The sequence below is a fragment of the Symphalangus syndactylus genome, chromosome 11 (genome assembly GCF_028878055.3).
Source record: "Symphalangus syndactylus isolate Jambi chromosome 11, NHGRI_mSymSyn1-v2.1_pri, whole genome shotgun sequence".
NCBI lineage: Eukaryota > Metazoa > Chordata > Mammalia > Primates > Hylobatidae > Symphalangus > Symphalangus syndactylus.
Window position 1 is genome coordinate 19,109,449 of NC_072433.2, and position 22,184 is coordinate 19,131,632.

General features: G+C 48.8%; 1 protein-coding gene across 1 annotated transcript in view; it reads left to right on the top strand.

Moving 5' to 3' along the window:
* The window catches only part of FA2H (fatty acid 2-hydroxylase), a 65,028-nt gene that overhangs the window by 12,208 nt on the left and 30,636 nt on the right, over positions 1–22,184 (top strand). The gene's annotated exons all lie outside the window — the stretch shown is intronic.

The window sequence follows — 22,184 nt, forward strand, 5'->3', positions numbered from 1 at the left end:
CTCGGGAAGCTAAAGAAGGAAAATTGCTTGAACCAGGGAGGTGGAGGTTGCAGTGAGTCGAGATCGTGCCACTGCACTCCAGCCTAGGCAACAGAGCGAGACTCCATCTCGAAAAAAAGTTACTCTATTCTAAATGAAGACCAAAATTTCATAGACATAGGACAAGGGGTTGGGAGAGGGAAATTGATTATCTTTAAAAAAGAAACTGAAAAGGACTTAAAGATCGCAGTGTTGCACCGATTCTTAAGTTGAGCAAATAATGAGTCAAGTCATGCTGCTTTTGTGCACATGTGTGGTTTTTCCAACAAAATTGTATGGGCTGGGCACGGTGGCTCATGCCTGTAATCCCAGCACTTTGGGAGGCCGAGGTGGGCGGATCACTTGAGGTCAGGAGTTCGAGACCAGCCTGGACAACGTGGTGAAACCTCATGTCTACAAAAATACAAAAATTAGCTGGGTATGGTGATGCATGCCTGTAGTCCCAGCTACTCAGGAGGCTGAGGCAGGAGAATCGCTTGAACCTGGGAGGTGGAGGTTGCAGTGAGCCGAGATCACGCCACTGCACTCTAGCCTGAGTGACAGGCTGAGACCCTGTCTCGGAAAAAAAAAAAAAAAAATTGTGTCCAGGCGCAGTGGCTCATACTTGTAATCCCAACACTTTGGGAGGCCGAGGTGGGTGGATCACGAGGTCAGCAGATCGAGACCACCCTGGCTAATACGGTGAAACCCCGTCTCTACTAAAAATACAAAAAATTAGCCAGACTTGGTGGTGGGCACCTGCAGTCCCAGCTACTTGGGAGGCTGAGGCAGGAGAATCGCTTGAACCTGGGAGGTGGAGGTTGCAGTGAGCTGAGATCACACCACTGCACTCCAGCCTGGGTGACAGAGTGAGACCCTGTCTCAAAAAAAAAAAAAAAAATTGTGTGGAAGCACAGTGTGACATGCCATAAACTACAATTTGAACATTCACAGCGTACTCCTAAATGAGTCATCTTATTAACAAGCGTATTTAAGGGCTAAGGGTCTCTCTTCATCCTTTAACAAACAGGTCTATCTCTTTTGAAAGGCTTCTTCCTTCATTCATTGCCTCTTTTTCAACACTGGCCTCCTTATTTGGCAATGGAGTTGTGAGTCAAACAGTTCTCCACTGCTTTCAGGGACTTCATGAAGTTTTCTATTTTTTTTTTTTTCTGCATGGATGTTTATCTTACTTTGCATTTTGGTACATTGCATATTGTTGGATGATAGCACCCTCTAACCATCAAAGAGAGAACACTTTGCCTAGATGGGCAGGGCAAAGTTGGGGTAGGAGGCGGTCAGTATTTGAGCAAGGGCCAAATTTATTAAACAACTGACTCATAAATATCTACATGATTTTTGCTGTCTTTTGCAACTTGAATCTTCAGGAACTCAGATAAAGAACACTTGGATAACGATGATCCCTGTAGAGCTAATAGTAACACACCTTAAGTGTATATAGCAATCTACGTCTTTCTTTCTTTCTTTCTTTCTTTCTTTCTTTCTTTCTTTCTTTCTTTCTTTCTTTCTCTTTCTTTTCTTTTCTTTTCTTTCTTTTCTTTCTTTCTTTCTTTCAAGACGGAGTCTTGCTCTGTTGCCCAGGCTGGAGTGCAGTGGCATGATCTCAGGTCACTACAACCTCTGCCTCCCTGGTCCAAGTGATCTCCAGTCTCAGCCTCCCGAGTAGCTGGTATTACAGGTGTATGCTACGCCCGGCTAATTTTTGTATTTTTAGTAGAGACAGGGTTTCACCATGTTGGCCAGGCTGGTCTCAAACTCCTGACCTCAGGTGATCCGCCCGCCTTGGCCTCCCAAAGTGCTGGGATTACAGGCATGAACCACCACGCCCGACCCTATCTACATTTTTCAAAGTATTTTTCCATAGACTTTTCTTCCCTTCCAACTTTTCTTTTAACTTTAGGGGTACATGTGGAGGATGTGCAGGTTTATTACATAGGTAAATGTGTGCCATGGTGGTTTGCTGCCCAGATCATCCCATCACCTAGATGTTAAGCCCAGCATCCATTCTCTGTCTTTCCTGACGCTCTCCCTCCTCCCACCTCGTCCCATAGATTTCTACTTGAACTCTTAAAGTGGGTGGAGTAGATGTAGGAACCTGTAGTTCAGAGAGATCCTGCAATATGGGTCTCCAAGTGCCCAGTATTTTCAATGCATACTCATTAGTGACAAATCTTAGGCATGAGATTAAGCCAAGGGGTACCAAATATATTTCTTTCAGATCTAGGAGGGATGAGGTACCATCCAAGGTCCCCTCTGATCCTTCTGACTGGGCTGAAGTCCGGCCTCTGAAGACAGAAGGAGAAGGATCCTTAGGCTGAAGCTGTTTGCTTTCTAGACTTCATAAACTTGTCTTCTAGGATGACGTGAGGCAATGCATATACTCATGTGATGGGGATTTCCTGGGGGGGAGCAGGCGTACCTTTCTCTGATGTGTCATTGACTCCCTGCACACTCAGTTACTGATTAATAAGCGGATCACTCCAGCTTCCTGGCAGCTGCCCTTTCATGGGGTGAGGGAGTGTGGGTCAAAGTGTAAGCTGGGATGATGTGTTGGCTTGAAAAGCTTTACCTGGCATCACAGGCACTTAGGAAATGCTTGGTTGCTGCAGTTGTATCCCAAAGTCTTTAATTTAGACAATTTTAGTTTAGCCAGGCTAGAGAAATACTTCCTTTATGAGCATTAGGACCTGTGAATCACCCCAAATACACAGGAAACCTGAAATAATAATGATTTGTGGCTCCCAGCATGCTCCCTCGGGGGCCTGGTGTCCTGGAGGCTGGTCTGACTTGCCTGGAGGTCACTGGTGTGTGGCTCAGCTGCAGCGGCAGCGTAGGGGGTGTCCAGGGGAGTGGACAAGCAATTCTTCTGTCATTTGCAACTTTCTTCAGGAAATCAGATAAAGAACACTTGGATAACGATGATCCCTGTAGAGGGATTTCATCTGTACCATCACACATGGAAGAGGAGTTGCTAGGTCAGGAAAGGCAGCTGCTAAGCTAAGGTTCTTGTCCCTTTGTCCTTGCATGCCTAAGGAGGGGCTGTCCAGGACAAGGTAACTTTGTAGAGCCTCACCTCCTTCCTAAAAAAACTTGCCATGGGGTTGCAGTGTGTCTTGTTCATCAGTGCTCCAGCAGACACCAGGAGAGGAAGAGGGGACCCCTAGGAGGTGGCTGCTGCTTCTCCTTTCCAAGATGCAAGTCCTGTCCAAGTGAAATAGGGCAGTCGAGGCCCTGCTGCACTGCCAGACAGTATCCCATAGGCAGACAGAGCCTCAGGCCAGCACCTCGCCTTCCAGCCAGCATGGCTGTGACTCCCTGAGCAGCCTGATCCAGGACTGCGGTTACCCCTGGAGTGTCTTGCTAGCAGAGGTGACCTTCCCAGGGAAAGTAAGGGAATTTTAAATGTTCCTTCTATCTAGGTTTCTCTTGTTTAGAAAACATGGAAGTACATGTGGGTGACACAGGTGTGCTCATCAAACAGGTTTAAGAAGGGTCTTTAGTAGGAAGAATGGAAAAAGGAGTGAGAAACTCTTACTTCCTCCACCACTCTTGATCTCACCCACAAAGGTGAGTTCACCTTGGACCCTGAGTGGTTTGGAGCTGATCCCAGCCAATCAGCCGATGGCATGTTGCTCCCTCATAGCCAGGAAAAGCCCATCTCAGCAGTAAGACCTAGGGCCCTCCACATCAGACCTTCTCTACAGCGGTGGCTGGTCTGACTTGGGAAAAGGGAGGAAGATAGATGTGTCATGAATGAAACGTGTGTAGTATGTTGGTGCGCATTTAAAGACATTAGAGACTGACATCGAAGTTCCCTTATAGAAATAAATGAATCCTGGAGTTCTAATTGCTGGTCCCACCTAAGTATCTTCTCCATCAGGGTAAGAGTATAAAGATGTCCCAGACTAGATGTCATGAGTCTAGACCCGTGTTAAGGGAGAACCTGCCAGGTGCAACAGAGTGGGCATGACCTGATAAGGCAGGGGACCAAGGTGACTCATGAACTTTAGTGCAGAGCCAGGCAGCCATGATGAGAGCAGAGTTTGTAGGCAGCTACCTGGCTTTGAGCCTTGCATGCACCAAGATCCTAAGGCCTTCAGGAGGGTTCCCCTGGAATGTTCTAGATACAGGAAGTGGTACCTGCTGAAAGGGCTGGGAAGGAGCTTTTTCCTGGACTGTTTCAAATCCACTGTGTCCTAGACACTTGCATTTTTTTAAATTATTTTTTAATATTTTGTAGAGATGGGGGTCTTGCTCTGTGGCCCAGGCTAGTCTCGAGTTCCTGGCCTCAAGTGATCCGGACACCTCAGCCTCCCAAAGTGCTGGGATTACAGGCGTGAGCCACCGTCCTGGCCTGAAAACTCTCATTCTAATCGACATTAATTAATACTCTCTAATGGCATTTCGTTAGGATTGATGTCAAAGGTTTATCACATTCTGCAGTATTCTGTTTGTTCAGGAGATGGATAGCATAGTTGATTAAAATTAGACTGTAGATCTTTTCTATCATAATAATTACATATTAATATAGTTCACAAAAATTTAAATAGTTAAGAGGAATGTGCAAAAAAGAATTGTTTCCAGCCAGGCACGGTGGCTCACAACTGTAATCCCAGCATTTTAGGAGGCCAAGACAGGCAGATCATGAGGTCAGAAGTTTGAGACCAGTCTGGCCAACATAGTGAAACCCCGTTTCTACTAAAAATACAAAAAATTAGCTAGGTGCAGTGGTGTGCGCCTATAATCCCAGCTACTCAGGAGGCTGAGGCAGGAGAATTGCTTGAACCCAGGAGGCGGAGGTTGCAGTGAGCCAAGATCGCACCATCGCGCTCCAGCCCAGGTGACAGTCCGAGACTCCGTCTCAAAAAAAAAAAAAAAAAAAGAATTGTTTCCCTCTCGCTCTAGTCCCTCTATAAATACCATCATTTTTTGCGTAATCTCACAGAGATTCTACCCATATACATGCATATATATATATGTATGTATATATATGTATGTGTATATATATGTATGTGTGTATATATATATATATATATATATATTTTTTTTTTTTTTTTAAAGACAGGCTGTCACTCTATCACCTAGACTAGAGTATAGTGGTGCTATCTTGGCTCACTGCAGCCTTGACCTCCCAGGCTCAGGTGATCCTCCCACCTTAGCCTCCCAAATAGCTGAGACTACAGGCACATGCCGCCACTCCCAGCTAATCTTTGTATTTTTTTGTAGACACAGGGTTTTGCCATGTTGCCCAGGCTGGTCTCAAACTCCTGGGCTGAAACGATCCACCCACCTCAGCCTCCCAAAGTGCCAGGATTACAGGCATGTGCCACCACGCCCAGTCATGCATATATTATTCTGTTTTTATTTCTCACATAAAGGAATCATATGACACAGACTGCTTGACAACTTGCTGTCTTTGTCACCCAATGACATATTTTGTACCTCTTTCCATATCAGCAATATAAGTTTACTCCATTCTTTTTAACAGCTGTTCCTATTGATGCTTTTTCCTATTACATCAGTGCCACAAGAAGCATTCTTACACAATCACTTTGCATATATATGCAAATCAACCATAATACAGAGTCCTGGATTTGGAATTTCTGGATCCAAATAGTACACATCTTATATTTTAATAGATAGTGCCAAATTACCCCCAAAACAGTTGTACCAATTTTAACTCCCTCCAAAAACGTGTGAGAATGCCTGTTTCTCCACACTTTCACCAATTCTGTGTGTTCGCAGTATTTTTAATCATTGTCAATGGATGAAAAAATTGCTCCCTGTTTAAATACTTATTTATATGAAGGATAAGGGAGGTTCTGAGTCTTTCCACATGTTTCTAAACTTTTTGCACATTTTTAGTAAACTGCCTTTTCATGTCCTTTTTCCATCTTTCTATTGATAGTTGTCTTTTTCTTATTGATTTATAATTTCTCCTTAGAGGTAAAGGGTATTAGCCTGTTTTTTGGCATCTGTGTTACTATTTTTCTTCCACTTTTCATTTGTCTTTTGCCTTGCTTAATGTTTTTTTTCTTCATTGCAAAACCTTTAAATTTCCTTGTAGTAAAAGACACCGGTTTTATTCTTAGAAAGTTCTGCCCCTACTTTAAGATTTTATACATAAAAACAAAATATTTCAGTTTCCTACTAATAATTGTATGTTTAGTGTTTTTTCTTGTGTGTTTGTTTTTGCTTAAATATTTTGCTTCCCTGGAATTTTTTTGTGGGGGATGGGGTGTAAGGAAAAAAATAGGTATTATTTTAGGTTTATATTTTTCCAAATTACTAACCAGTTGTCCCAGTAGATTTATTGAACAATGTATCTTTTTCCACTGATTTTTTTTAAAAACCTACTCTTTTCACATATCAGTCATTTACATATACATTTATTTAGGTCTGTTTTTGGACTATATTCTATACCAATGAAATCACTACTGTTTTATGAGGTTTTAGCCTTTTGTGTTTTTCCTCCTTGCATTCCCTTGCAGCCAAGACTCTGCTCCACTAGAGAAAGAAAAAGAACAGGAGGTGAGAGTGATTCTGGAGCCTGTCACCAGCCTTGGCAAACACAGTCAAGTTTGACTTTCAAAGGCTAGGGCTGCCGGGCTTGCCCTGGGCCCTGAGGTCATGTGGCTGGAGCAGATAAGAAGCCACTTTGGAGAAACCCTTGCAAGCAGCAGCCCCCGGCAGCATGTGTGTGGCCCACAGTGGTTGTCTGTCCAAGCAGTGATGGAATAGTAGTGATTTCAGCCAGGGGATGCGGGCATGGGAAGGGGTGTGGAAGGAGCAGGTAGCTGCAGCTTGTCCTGGAACTCAGCATTCAGGTGGGTCCTGCTTATTCTTCCTGCTTTGTGTTCACAGCCTGTGGTTAGAGGGGAGGCCTGCAGGCCAGATTCCACGTCTGCGTGGATGACCAAGGCTAGGAAGGCAGGGGGCAGCCATGTTTGCTAGAGGGAACATGGCAGCTCTCCTGGAAAGCCGCGTAAATCTCAAACTTTACTCTCCCTCTGGCCGAGGGAACTGGATATGTATTCCGCATCTCCTCCTCGTTCCTTTCATCAGAATTGCATGAGGAGCATATTACAATAGATTCCTGGGACTTTCTGGGGAGATGGAACTGGTCTGTATCTTGATTTGGGCATTGGCTGTAAGGAGGCGTAAGGTTGTCAAACTATACCCTTACGGTTGATTTTTTTTTAACTATATGAAAATTACGCTTAGTAGGGGGAAAAGAGAGCCAAATAAATTTAACACCAGCTTTATAGTCACTCCTAAGCAGGTGACCTCACATTTGCAAGAGTTAGTGCCGGTATACACAAGCCTTATAAAGACTACTTTGGAAAGAAAAAGTAGAATGTGAATGGTGAAATCCAGGTTAGAGAGGATGCAGGTGCTCCTGGTGAGATTCTCCCAGTTTGCTGTATGTTTGAAATTTTCCTAACAAAATGTTGGACAAAATACTAAGTACTTACCCTGTGGAAATCACTCACAGATGTGTTCTTAAAGAATGAGTAGAAAAATAAAATAACAGCACATGAATGGTTGTATGCAGCAAAGGATCACATTTCCATTGATATTATGTTGGCCATCACAAAGCACCATACACAGGATGGCTTAAAACAACAGAAATGCACTTTGGGAGGCCGAGGCGGGTGGATCACCTGAGGTCGGGAGTTTGAGACCAACCTGACCAACATGGCGAAACCCCATCTCTACTAAAAATACAAAAATTAGCCGGGTGTGGTGGCACATGCATGTAGTCCAAGCTACTCTGGAGGCTGAAGTGGGAGAATCACTTAAATCTGTGAGGCAGAGGTTGCAGTGAGCCGAGATGGCATCACTGCATTCCAGCCTGGGTGACAGAGCAAGACTCCATCCCCACCCACCAACCCCCCCACAAAAAAAAAAAAAAAAAACAGAAATGTATTCTCTCACGCTTCTAGAGGCTGGACAGTGGACATCAAGATTTCAGCAGGGTTGGTTCCCTCTAGAGGCTGCGAGGAAGAATCCACTTCAAGCCCCTCTCCGGGCTTCTAGGGGGGCTGCTGTCCTTTGGTGTTTGTTGGCTTGTAGTTGTATCGCTTCCATCCCTGCCTCCATCTTTATTGGTGTTCTTCCCATACGGGTGGCTCTGTGTCGATGTCTCCTAAGTCCCCTCTTAGGAGGATGCTAGTCATACTGAAGTTAGAACCCACCCTAATCCAGCATGACCTCATCTTACATCGATTACATCAAAGATCCTATTTCTGACCAGGTGTGGTGGCTCAGGCATGTAATCCCAGCACTTTGGGAGGCCGAGGCAGGAGGGTCACTTGAGCCCAGAAGTTCGAGACCAACCTGGGCAACATAGGGAGACCGTGTTTCTATAAAAAATACAAAAATTACCCAGATGTGGTGGCAAGCACCTGTAGTCTCAGCTACTCAGGAGGCTGAGGTGGCAGGATCGCTTGAGCCCAGGAGTCAGAGGTCTCAGTGAGCTGAGATCACATCAATACATTCCAGCCTGGGTGACAGAGCCAGACCCTGTCTCAAAATAAATAAATAAATAAAAATCCTGTTTCCAAATAAAGTCACATTCACAAGCTCTGGGCGGACATGGGTTGGCAGGGGGAATTGGGGGAGGAACACTATTCCTCCCAGTACATTCTTTTTGTTTTTTGTTTTTTGTTCTTGAGATGGAGACTTGCTGTCGCCTAGGCTGGAGTGCAGTGGCGCATTTGGCTCACTGCAACCTCCACCTCCCAGGCTCAAGCAATTCTCCTGCCTCAGCCTCCCACATAGCTGGGACTACAGGCATGTGCCGCCACACCTGGCTAATTTTTGTATTTTTAGTAGAGACAGAGTTTCGCCATATCGGCCAGTCTGGTCTTGAACTCCCGACCTCAAGTGATCCACCCACCTTGGCCTCCCAAAGTGCTGCAATTACAGGCGTGAGCCACCGTGCCTGGCCCCGGTACAGTTATTATTGAACAACTTCTGCCACTCAAACAACCTAGATGAAAGTGAATATGAATGCTCATTGGAGAACTACGGTGTATTGCAGAAAAATGACTCCAAGACAGAGTTCAATGTCAAAGACTCATGTGAAAAGTTTGATGCTTCGTTTGAGTGAAAAAAAATCCGTGTATAACTAAAGAATTAATGTGCATAGATTATATTTTTAAAAGATTCAAAGGCCACCCTCCAAACCTACAAAATTTAAATCTCTGGAGTCAAGACCTCAGAAATCTGTCTTTTTCGTAAGTACCCTGTGTGACTCTGGAGCACCGTGAAGTTTGTTGTAACTCATTGTCCTAGAAGGATAAGGACAGAAGAAAAATGGAGGTGGGGAAACTGGAGGTGCTGGGCGTGGCTTGGCAGGCAGTGCTTATGGGGTTATTTATTTATTTATTTATTTTGAGCTGGAGTCTTGCTCTGTCATCCAGGCTGGAGTGCAGAGGTGCAATCTTAGCTCACTGCAATCTCCACCTCCCGGGTTCAAGCAATTCTCCCGCCTCAGCCTCCCAAGTAGCTGGAATTATTACAGGTGCCTGCCACCACACCCAGCTATTTTTAGTAGAGACGGGGTTTCACTATGTTGGCCAGGCTGGTCTCGAACTCCTGACCTCATGATCCGTCTGCCTCGGACTCCCAAAGTGCTGGGAGGTGTGAGCCACCTCGCCCTGCTGTTCGTGGGGTTATTAAAGAAGCCACATCCTCAAGCTCTTGTCGTGGTGCGTGGCGTTTGGTGCAGAGCAGTTGAGCTGTGGACACTGACCAGGCAGCCCATGCTGTTGCCCTCTGAGACAGAGGAGGGAGTCTAGGATCTGGTGCCTAAGACTGTGCTCTAGTTCTGGCTCTGTATCTAACTGGCGGTGTGACTTTGGGCAAGTTAATCAACCTCTCTGAGCAGTGGTTTCCTCACGCCCTGCCTCCCCTGCAGGATTCTGTGTGGCTACAGTGAGATAATATGAGAGCTGTGAAACAGGACGCAGGGATCACACCCACACAGGAGGGCGAGGAGTCCCTTCAGCTCCAGGTTCTGCTAAGCAGGGGTGGGTTTCTGCTAGGTGGTGAGGGACGGGTGTTTTCAGAACCTGAGCTGCTGCGTGCTTAGACCCTCCTAGGCAGGACTGTGCACCCCTGGAGGAGCTAGAGAATGTGACATTCTGGTCTTTCTGAGTCGTCCCTCCAGGCCTGGCCAGGGAGATCTGCAATGGCATCCCGCCTTCACTCCATCTTCACCTGGACAGGTGCAGCACTGTACCCAGGACACTTACCCTGGTCAGGGAAGGACAGTCCCCAAAGGCGAGGCTGGCCAAGGCCCCAGTTTGTCTTGGGGGCTCACGGGGCTGCCTCCCACTCCCCACCATCCCTTCCTCCATTCAGCCACAAATATGCTAATGTTTCCTCTGTGCCAGACACCTTGCTTGGTGCTGGGGACAAAAAGACACCTGGCTGAGACACTTATGGGGCTTACCTCAGAGGAGTGAGACAGACCTGATAATTACAGGTGGCAGCAAATGATGCAATAGAATAGAAACATTCTGTATGGACCAATACCCTAGGTCAGAAACATTCCAGGCAGAGGGAACAGCAGGTGCAAAGGCTTTGAGGCACGACAGGACCGAGAGGAGACTCTGGCATTGCTGGAGCGTGGGGAGGGATGGAGTCTGGTGGGGGCTGAAGTGGAAGGAGGTGGGCAAGAGCCCTGACTTGGTGGGGCTCATGGGTCATGGCCAGGGATTTAGATTTTATGCTGAGGACCAGGGGTGGCCACTGGAGGATTTTAAGCAGAAGACTGACAGATTTGCTCTACATTTGATCAGATAGCTCTGGCTGCCATGTGGAGGGCAGATTGGGCTTGGGGGGCGTCAAGAATGGAAGCAGCAAGACTGTTAAGAGGCCATTGCTGTTGTCCAGGTGGCAGATGGGGGTGGCCTGGATTGGTGACTGTGAGGATGGAGGGAATTTGAAATTGTCGTGGACATGGAACCATTAGAACTTGCTGCTGCATTGGATGCCAGCAGCGAGGGAAAGGAAGAAGTTGAGGACGACACCAAGGTTTTGGCTTGAGCAACTGGGTGACTTGATTTATGGAAATGATTAATAGTGGGGTGGGGGCCCATGTTTGGGATAGGACTATCAAAGTTCATTGGAGTCAAGTTTGAGGTGCCAGGGAAACATCAGTAGGGATTTTGAATAGTGGTTGAATATATGAGTCCAGAGCTGAGCTGTCCAAGGTGGCAACCACCAGCCATATTAGACAGCACACATATAGAACATTTCCATCATTGGACAAAATCCTGCCAGGTGGCGCTGGTCTAGAGCTGTGGCCCAGCCCAGCACCATAGGCATTTCTCTCTGGGATAATGGCACCCAATCTGGTGGTGCTGTCTAGGAAGCTGCTGTCCGTGTGTCATTCGCAAATGGCTCTTTCTTGCCCTCTCTGCTTGACCACACCAGAATGTGTATTCAGTGATGTCCCTTACCTGTGGCCATGTCAGGCAGGCACTGACCTCCCAGAAAGACAATTTACCCTGTGGTCATTTAAGGAAGTCACTTCCTGGGGCTGAAGCATCATTATGGTGACGAGTATAACACATAGAATGGAGGCTATCCCACCAGGCATCACCAGTTGTCACGAGTTCTAGGACTCACTGCGTAGACTTTGCTAATTTAAGAACTGTGTGATGGAGCCAGGCGCAGCGGCTCAAACCTGTTATCCCAGCACTTTGGGAGGCCAGGGCGGGTGGGTCACCTGAGGTCAGGGGTTCAAGACCAGCCTGAGCAACACAGTGAAACTCCATCTCTACCAAAAATACAAAAAATCGGTCAGGCATTGTGGTGTGTGCCTGTAATCCCAGCTACTCAGGAGGCTGAGGCAGGAGAATCGCTTGAACCCGGGAGGCAGAGGTTGCAGTAAGCCGAGATTGCACCACTACACTCCAGCCTGGGTGACAGAGCGAGACTCTGTCTCAAAAAAACAAACAAAAAGAAATGTACAGTGGGACCAGGCACAGTAGCTCATGCCTGTAATCCTAGAAGTTTGGGAGGCTGAGGTAGAAGGATCCCCTGAGGCCAGGAGTTTGAGACCAGCTTGGGCAAGATAGCGTGACCTCATCTCTAAAAAAAAATTAACAGATTAGCCGGCCATTGTGGCATGTGCCTATAGTCCTAAATACTCAGGAGGCTGAGGTAGAAAGATTGCTTGAGCCCAGGAACTCGAGGCTGAGGTTGCAGTGAGCCATGATTGCACCACTGCACTCCAGCCTGCTAACAGAGCGAGACCCTGTCTCTTAAACACACACACACACACACACATGCAGTGAAAAAAAAGAGGACATAGGCCTGAATCCAATGGACTTGTCTTCTAGAACACATCATGCCACCTGAGACAAGTCAGCCAATCTTTCTAAGCATAAACATCCTTAACTGCACAGGGAGGAGATTGCGTGGCCAGGCGTGGAGAGAGGGAATTGCTTGAATCAGCAAAAAGAAGTAGGAGGTATGAGGGAGGGTGTTGTTGTTGTTGTTGTTGTTGTTGCTGCTACTACTGCTGCTCTTGTTGTTTGGGTTTTTTAAATAAAACAGTTCAGCGACTATTATTGTTTTTCGTAGTATAATCATTTGCCGTTTTGTAAACAGTGGCAAGAACAATATTTTTCCTTCTTATTAGATTATAAAAGGCACATTTCGAAATATTGTTTCTGGAATAATGGCATATGAGGTTGTTTATAAATCAATAGTCTTGATTCTCCTTTTAAAAATAGCAAAATACAGGATAATTCTTAGATTGGAGTGTTACGCAATAGATCTGAAATTTGTTTTATTATGCCAGTTGGATGAGTGAGGAGATAATATATTTTAGGTGCCGTACGTGTATTTTCCTTGTGGATAGCACATCCTGTAAACCTACTTGAGGAGGTGGCTTGAGGGCCCAGTCTTGAGAGACTACGGTCCAGAAGTGGTCTCGGCAACTGTGCAAAAGGACACGTTTTAAGGAACTCATGTCCTGCGAGCTGTTGATGCTGCTCATTGGAGTTGAAACTCAGATCCTCCCATTTTACCCGTGCAGCGAGAGGCAGGATTTTGTAAGGAAGGACCCAGAAGAGAAGCCTCCAAAAGCCCATCTTGTTTACCCTGACAAGCCCTGGCCACGCCCCTTCCAGCTGTGCTCCCAGCACGGAGATTTTCCCTGGGGGCCTCTCCAGATCCCCAAGTCCGGCATTCACTGGAAAAACCCACGTGTCTCCGTGACTCGGTGCATTCTTGGAAACTTTGCCCTAATCCGAGGTTAGAAGCTGGAGGGCTGAGGATCCCGGTGGCTGCCAACAGTCAGTGGCAACATTTGGTAAAGAATGGAGTTAGTGGCTTGAAAACCCACAGCGGGTATCCTAGCGAGTGGTAATTTCATTGTTTCAAACCGCTGGCCCTTTTTCCCACGTCCTGGGTTGCCTGCCCACCTGTGCTGGCTTCGGCTTCTGGTGTCCAGGTTGCTGGCAATGGCATCAGAGGGAGCTCACTTCACGAGTAGAAGCAATGCTGGGTCCGTGGTGAACAGAGTCAACGCCCCAGGGCCCAGGACTGTCTTTTTGTTCTCCACACACCTGAGCTGGAGAGTTGGTCACAGCTCAGGCACAGGTTGCCTGCTGGTTTTCTTGCCTCCTTTCCTCTTGCTCGCAGGAACACCAGGACGGTGGCCTGCAGGGCCCATCGCCTTGCAACGACTGCGGGAAGGGCGAGGGGTGGGTGGGCTTCAGGGGTTCTGCGGCTTCTCACTTGCCAGAGACGGTTTCTTAGGCCACCACAGGCATCCAGAGCTCAGCTCCTGGGCGGTCCTGACTCCTCGTTTGCATCTAGAAAGGCAGAGGGCAGCTTATTAAAGATGGAAGCAAGCGGATCCGCTGCCTTCATTTCAGCCAAAAGCTTTCACCAAGAACAACCAGCTCCAAGGGGACTGCTCCCTGGGGGCCGCAGAGGTGGGCTTGTTAATGTAAAAGCCTCCTCCCCAAGAAAGACTCTTGCTGCAGATACAGATACGGCTTGGGACAGCCTTGGCACCATCATCTCCCTCTGCGGCCTGCCCCTTCCTAGCTGCCAGGGGCCATGTGCCACCCAGGGGCGCTGCGACACCTGGACCCCCCACCTTCCCCCGGGCCTCCATGGGGTGGGGGCAGGTGGACCCAAGGCCCGAGGCAACCATTCCCTTTCAGGAAAAGGGTTTTCAGGCAAAACCCAGGCTATGAGATAAAAGGCCATCTGTCCGTCCCGCGGTGCCCAGCCCCGGCTTTCCCGAACAACATGCCTTTATGCCGGCGCCCCCGCCCCCAGCCCCCGCCCGCCGCACACTGCCTCCTTTCACGCTGCCTCTATGGTGGATTTGTTTGTTTGTGGTGCAGAGCGCAGACTTTCTGTTGTTCTTCTCTGTTCTCTCCCCCGTGTGCCGTCTAAGCAAACCCTCTCTAGGGAGGACGGTATGGGACCCTGGAGGAAGCTGGGGGCTTGGGGACCTCCCAGGGAGTCCTCCAAGAGGGGAGAAAGGAGGCTACGTAAGGAACCTTACCGGGAACAGCCCTGGGAGTGGGTTGCTCTATGCTCCCCCCGCCCCTCCAGCAATCACTAAGAGATCTTGAAAAAGTCATTCGGGCCGCCTGTGCCTCAGTTTCCCCCGTGTGTGGAATGCCTCCTGCCAGTCCCTCAGGGAGAGTTGTGTCCGTCCCAGTGAGATGAAATGAGATGAGAGTCGCATGTGCGCCTTGGTGAAGGTGCTTGTGGTGGAGATGGCAGGTCTGTCCCAGCTGCCACCTGGGGGGTGGGGGAAGTGCAGAATAGAACAAGGTTTGCACTAAAGAGGGCGGTGTTTGCTTCACTGCTCCACGTGCAGCGTTTCCACGTGGGGAAAACTGGGAAGTGACCTCTCAGGCCCTAAAGAAGGGGAACAAGGCCGCCCCTGGCTGCAGATGGGCAGCAGTTGGCTAGGAACGGACCTATTTGAATTCCTGTCCCCCCCCGGGGCCATCTGTGTGGCCTGCCCCTGCGGGCCGGGTGGCAAGGCTGTGCTGACTGAAAGAGCCTGGTTTCTGCCACGTCCTCAGCATAGGATGAGGGGCAGACTCCTGGCTCCACAGCTCCTCGGATGCCTCCCTCAGTTGTCCCCTCTCCTGGTTGGATTCCCTCTCCTTTGGTGGTGGTCTTGATCCCAGGTGAAACTGATTAACTGATTCAGGCCTTGTTACAGGTTTTCTAGGCTGCCGTAACAAACCGTCACAAACTGGGTGGTTGAACAACAGAAATGTATTGTCTCACAGCTCTGGAGGCCAGAAGTCCGACAGCAAGGTGTTGGCAGGGTTGGTTCCTTCTGAGGACATTGAGGAGCAATCTGTTCCAGCCCTCCCCTGAGCTGCTGGGGCTGCCAGCTGCTCTTGACAATCCTTGGCTTGGAGAGGCATCGCTCCCATCTCTCCCTCCATCTTCGCACGCGTGTGTCTGTGTCCAAATCACCCCTTTTATAAGGCCCACCGTAATGATCTCATCTTAACTAATTACATCTGCAATGACCCTGTTTCCAAAGAAGGTCACATTCTGAGACACTGGGGGTTAGAACTTCAGCATAGAGACCTTTGTGAGGACTGGCATAGCTCAACCCACAACCTCTACACTGGGAAGTGAGACCCTGGAGGTAACGCCCTTTGTCCATGGCCTGAGTCTCTATTGTGATTGCTTACGCCTCACAGATTTTGTCACCTTTCTTTCTTTCTTTCTTATTTATTTATTTACTTTGAGGTGGAGTCTCACTCTGTCACCCAGGCTCGAGTGCAGTGGCGAGATCTTGGCTCACTGCAACCTCCACTTCCTGGGTTCAAGCGATTCTCCTGCCTCAGCCTCCCAAGTAGCTGAGATTGCAGGCGCCTGCCACCATGCCTGGCTAATTTTTGTATTTTTAGTAGAGATGAGGTTTTGTCATGTTGCCCAGGCTGGTCTCAAACTCCTGACCTCAGGTGATCCACCTGCCTCTGCCTCCCACAGTGCTGGAATAACAGGCATGAACCACCATGCCCGGCTAATTTTATCACCTTTCTAGACATAAGGGGAGGAGAACCAGGAAAAACCAGGTCCAACCCCCACTTCTGCTCCCTGACCCGCTGCTTCCTCTAGAAGCCAGTCCCTGCCCGAGGTTGCCCTTCATCAGACCTTGCTGGGACTCTGGTCCCTCTGGTGCCTGCCTGCCCTGACCCCACCTGGGCCTTGGCACAGCTGGCCCTGAAGGCCTGCCCCATGAAGGTATAGCCCAGGCTCCCCATTGGAATTCCCTGTTCCAGGAACTGACAGAGAGAAGAAAATCCCTGCTCTTGTCTGTCCCTGCTCATCCTTCTCAGAGGACAGGGCATCCCAGGGAGCAGGAGGCCTGCAGCTTGCCTGGGAGTTTCAAACTAGCACACCAAGGGCCACATTTATGTTCGTATGTGTTGGTTTGGCCCACATCATTTGTTTTAAATGCAAGTCAAATTTTAAAATCTGGAGATTTTACATAAAAATATATTTTTCCAGCTTTTCATAGAAATCAGGGCCAGGTGCAGTGGCTTATGCCTGTAATCCTAGCACCTTAGGAAGCCAAGGTAGGAGGATCACCTGAGGCCAGGAGTTCGAGGCGAGGAGGTTGAGACTAACCTGGGCCACATAGCGAGACCACCTTTTCTACCAAAAAAAAATATAATAATAATAAAAATTGAGCCTGGGATTTCAAGGCTGCAGCAAGCCATGATCACACCACTGCACTCCAGCCTGGGCAACAGAGTGAGACCCTGTGTCAAAAGAAAAGAAAAAGAGAGAAGAAAAGAAATCAGAAGGTCTGACAACCCTTGGTCGCCATCCTCCTATGACTTGTACGTAAGTCAGAGCTGCCGTCTTATAACAGGGTGTGGCCCCTCTATTTCACTGTAGTCTGCTTCATTCCCTGCAGCCTCCCTGATACAAAGATGCAGTGACAGGCCAGGCACGGTGGCTCATGCCTGTAATCCCGAGGAGGCCGAGGCAGACAGGTTGCCTGAGCTCACGAGTTCAAGACCAGCCTGGGAAACATGGTGAAACCCTGTCTCTGCTAAAAATACAAAAAATTAGCCAGGCATGGTGGTGCATGCCTGTAGTCCCAGGTACTCAGGAGGCTGAGGCAGGAGAATCGCTTGAACTGAGGAGGCAGAGGCTGCAGTGAGATAAGATGGTGCCACTGCATTCTAGCCAGGGCTACGGAGCAAGACTCTGTCTCAAAAAAAAAAAAAAAAAATTCCATTGACAGTGACTCGATACCATCCTTGTGGCTTGGACTGACCAGAGAGGAAATAACGCCTGGTGATGAGCCAGGAATTGGCGTTGTGCTGGGAGCAATGAGGGTTGGTACTTCTGTCTCAAAGCCTTCTCTCTTGTGTGGCCTTGGACTGTGGCTGGAAAGATCTAAGGAGGTTGAAGTGCCCTCCCTACCCTCCATTGCCCAGCACGTCCAGTGGCTCTCGGCTGGGAGTGAGCAGTGCCGGCCGACCCCGTCTCCTTGGCAGAGCACCTCGGCCGTTGCTTGTGCCCATCCTTCTTTCTCTAAGTAGACATGAGCTGTGGGAGGCTCTCTTCCTGCCTGCCCTCCCCACGCATCGGTGGCCTCTCCAGGCCTGGGGTGGGCGGTGGGGGGGCTCTCAGAGTCGACCCAGGCCACCCACCTGCTCGCTAATGGATCACTCAGCAGGTATTGGCGGGGCCAAGCCTGTGCTCGGGACTAGGGAGTGAGCAGTTAGCAAGATTGAGTGGGGTCTCTACCGCACGGTGCTTACAGGCTAGCTTGGAATACAATCAACAGGTAAATGCGGTATCAGGAGAGCCAGGTGCCCCCTTGCCACTCAACAGCCCTGGGCCTGAACACAGGAGTGTCAAGCTGTCTCTTCTGCCTACCTTCCCAAGAGAGAGAGGCCAGGAGGGACTGGGATGAGGGCTTCCGTCCTCAGCACCAGACTGTTGCCCTGGGACAGTCTCGTTCGCCTCAGGGTACAAGAAAGCTGTCACCTGACACAGATGGGTTGGACACCCCCTGTCAAGCCACACTCATCAAAACTTGTGCTGATCCCTCCTGTGAAAGCCAGTGTGGGTCTAACTACAAAATTCTTCACTTCCCTTACCAAATACTGAAACCTACCCAATTCAAAGGCATCACCAGCCAGGCGCGGTGGTTCACTCCTTTAATCCCAGAACTCTGGGAGACTAAGGTGAGCAGATCGCTTGAGCTTAGGAGTTTGAGACCAGCCTGGGCAACATAGCAAGACCCTGTCTCTATAAAAAATAAAAAATTCGCTGGACATGGTGGTGCACACCCATAGTCCCAGCTATTTGGGAGGCTGAGGTGGGAGGATCACTTGAACATAGGAGTTCAAGAGCAGCCTGAGCAACAGAGCAAGACCCCATCTCTACAAAATATTAAAAATTAGCTGGGCATGATGGTGAACACCCATCATTCCAGGTACTTGGGAGGCTGAGGTGTGAGGATGGCTTGAGCCCAGGAGGTTGAGGCTGCAGTGAGCCAAGATCATGCCATTGCCCTCCAGCCTAGGTGACAGAGTGAGACCTTGTTTCAAAAAAAAAAAAAAAAAAAAAGCATCATCTGGAATAATTTCCAAATACTGGAAAAAAGAAAGCACGCATATCTTCATTGGAGGCACTTTTTGGTTTTTAAAGTGTTTAAAAACCACCCTTTGGCTTGCTTCCAGGACCAGGAGAACCTTTTAAATTATGAATGTGAAAGTTTCCAAGAAACTTTCTAAAAGCCTTTTAAAGCTGGGGTTGTACCCTAGTTCCCAGGAATGCCCTCTACACACTCCTGATTCATGGATGGTGTTCGCCTGTGGAATGCAAGGGTGAGCGGGCTCAACTGTAAAATAAACACCAGGGCGGGAGTCTGGAAAACGTGGCCCAGATCAACGTGTGTGGCATGCGTGCGGCACAGCTGCTCCTGGCAGGACTCAGTTCCTGGAGTCCTGGCATCCCCCAGGTGGGAATGGGAGACCTTCTTCAGGAGGATCTTTGTCTTAGCTGTGTGTAGGGAGGGTTTTTAGACCTAGAATCTCACAACCAGACTTGAGAAGATTGATTAATGCACCAGAGGACGTGTCCCTGTACCTAGGAGTATTCCTGCTACTGACACCGCGTGACACTGGCTCTGGTTTTCCTTGGAGTCTCCTCCCATGTTGGAGGTGTGTCCTATCTTGTGATAAGAACCTGGGCTTCTGCCAAGGAGGGGTGTGGTCCCAATGAAGCCACCCAGGAAAGCACCTTGCTTATTTAGTCAGTCTAGGGCTTATTTGCCGGAAGCGTATCAGTCCTGACATTGCTCCCTGGGGTGGCCCCAGGACCCTAGAGCAGAAGCAGGAAGGAGAAGGATAGAAAGAGGCCATGCCCACCCCCTTCCCCTTTGCCCCTCTTTTCCTCAGCCTCCATAGAGAGGGTGCCCCCTCTTCCAGCCCTTGACTAGTGCTGGTCCATGATTCAGAGGAATTCTGGAGAGAGAATCACTGGCCCCTCTGTGCTGGGGATGGAGCCGCTCGAGGCATGACCCACTGCCCTTCCCCCTGGCTCTCAGGAGCGGGACAGAAATCCACAGAGCAAGGACTCCTCCACTTTCCTCGTGTCACTCAGGATACTTCCAGTTGAATGAAGAAGCTTTCAACGTGCTGTTTCTATTTAGCCAGCATCTCTCTAAGAAACAGGATTTTTGTAATTTTTGAAGTAGAACCTTAGAACCAGGACATGGTGAACATTTGATTTACTTCCTGTTACAGATAGATCATTGAGCCCCACCCACATCAACCAGCTTGAGCCAAAAGAACAATTATGTGCAGTTAATGCTCATAAAAACAGAATGTTGTAATTGTTCTGCATTCATAAATACTTTAAAATAGAGGCCGGGCATGGTGGCTCACACCAATAATCGTAGCACTTTGGGAGGCAGAGGCAGGAGGATTACTTGAGCACAGGAGTTCAAGACCAGACTGGGCAACATAATGAGACCCTATCTCTATAAAAAGAAAACAATTTTAAAATAATAAAATAGAATCTTTTTTGGTAAATGTCAGTATAAAGTTGCCAACTGCCTTCCTTGGAAAGAACTGCCTTTTATCCTGAAAACATGTACTTCCTATATATGTGGTTTTGAAATTTCCTCTTGTTTATGAAATGTTGCTGATAGTAATTTAAAAAAAAAAATTTTTTTTTGAGACAAAGTCTTACTCTGTGGCCCAGGCTGGAGTGCAGTGGCACAATCATAGCTCACCCATAGCCTCAACCTCCTGGGCTCAAATGATCCTCCTCCCTCAGCCTCCTGAGTAGCTAGGACTACAGGCTCACACTACCACCACGCCTGGCTTTTTTTTTTTCTTTGATAGAGACAGGGTCTCGCTTTGTTGCCCAGGCTGGTCTCGAACTCCTGACCTTAAGCAATCCTCCCACCTCAGCCTCCCAAAGTGCTGGGATTGCAGGCATTGGCTACCGTGCCTGCCTTTGAAATATTTTTATTTGGCAAAATAAAACGCTGGCAATCTCATACCAGTCTTATATACTTTTCATTCTGCTCATGCCTGTCTTATGAACTCGGCCAAAGGGCACTGAGAATCTATGGTCTAGGTTGTTGGAGTTTTGATCCTTTTATCTGGGCACTGCCCTATCCAGCCCAGAGTGCAAGATGCATATTTTGTGTCCTGGCCCACCCCCTCAGGCAGACAGCCGTATTTCCCCACCACGTGGCAGGGTGGGCAGATGCACCCACTCCCTTTGTTTCACATCCCCAAGGAGTGTGAGCCCTGCAGAGCTTCAGGGCTTCGCCCCCACAGCCAGGCCCACCACATGGCAGGAGTCTTGGAAGACGTTGGCTGCTTGCAGAGACCCAGCATTGAAACACGACCCACTGGGGAAATGTGGGTGGAGCATCTGGTATTTGCAAGACCCATGCTAGGCATGGGTCTAGAAACAGGAAACAGAAATCCACAAGGTCCCTGCCTATTGGAACCTATCACACCACTGGAGTATTTTGAGGTTAAACAGAATTGGAACAGGATTACTGAGCTGCTGTCACGGGAAGAGGGAGGACATTCGTATTGGATATTTGAGGCATTTCCATGTATGATATGCTGTAAAATCTACTCTTCTTTGTACTCAAGACAGCATGATATATATACACACACACACACATATATACATATTACAGCGCGGTGGCTCACACCTGTAATCCCAGCACTTTGGGAGGCCAAGGTAGGCGGATCACCTGAGGTCAGGAGTTCAAGACCAGTCTGGGCAACATGGCCAAACCCCATCTCTACTGAAAACACAAAAATTAGCTGGGTGTGGTCAAGTGCACCTGTAGTCCCAGCTACTTGGGAGGCTGAGGTGTGAGGATGGCCTCGGCCCAGGAGACAGAGGTAGCATGAGCCGTTGCACTCCAGCCTGGGTGACAGAACAACAGCCTGTCTCAAAAAAAATAAAATAATTCAGGTATTAGCTTGGTGATACAGACTAAATATGCTGAGACACACAGACTAAGACAGGACCACAAAAGCCGACTTTTCCTTGGGTTACATGTGGGTTTTCCCATAAAATGCCAAAATAGTCACTGTCACCATCAGGTTCTCTTGGGTCAAAAATGTACAAGTCATGACAGTAGCCTCTTGGCCGCCGGCCAGTGCCCAGCTTCCAGCTCCCTGCCATGGCCACCAGCACCACGGCTTCCTTCAGTCACAAGGACACAGAGAAGGCAAGCGCTCTCTCTGCCCCTCCTACGGGGCAGCATGGGTTTCACTTACGTGCCAGCCTGCTCGCTCTGGCCTCACCCTGCGTGACGTCAGAGCTGGCTGGGGCTGTGTGCTTTTCCCAGCACATCCCGTTTCCCTCTGACTTTACCTCTTTGTGAGTTTGATTTAACCTTGAGCCCACTTGGGCACTGCTCTGCTAATCCCACCCCACGTGTGGCCGCTGACTGGCACTCGGGTGTTGCTGCAGGGATAGCCTCCCTCGCTCCCTGCTGGCTTTCTTTCTTGTGGGCGTGTGGCCCTAGAAGCCACAGCCTGTGACTCACCAGCGTGGCCCTGTGAGCCCCACCAGGTGCCCTGGGCGCTACCCTGGGACTCCCTTTGCCTGGC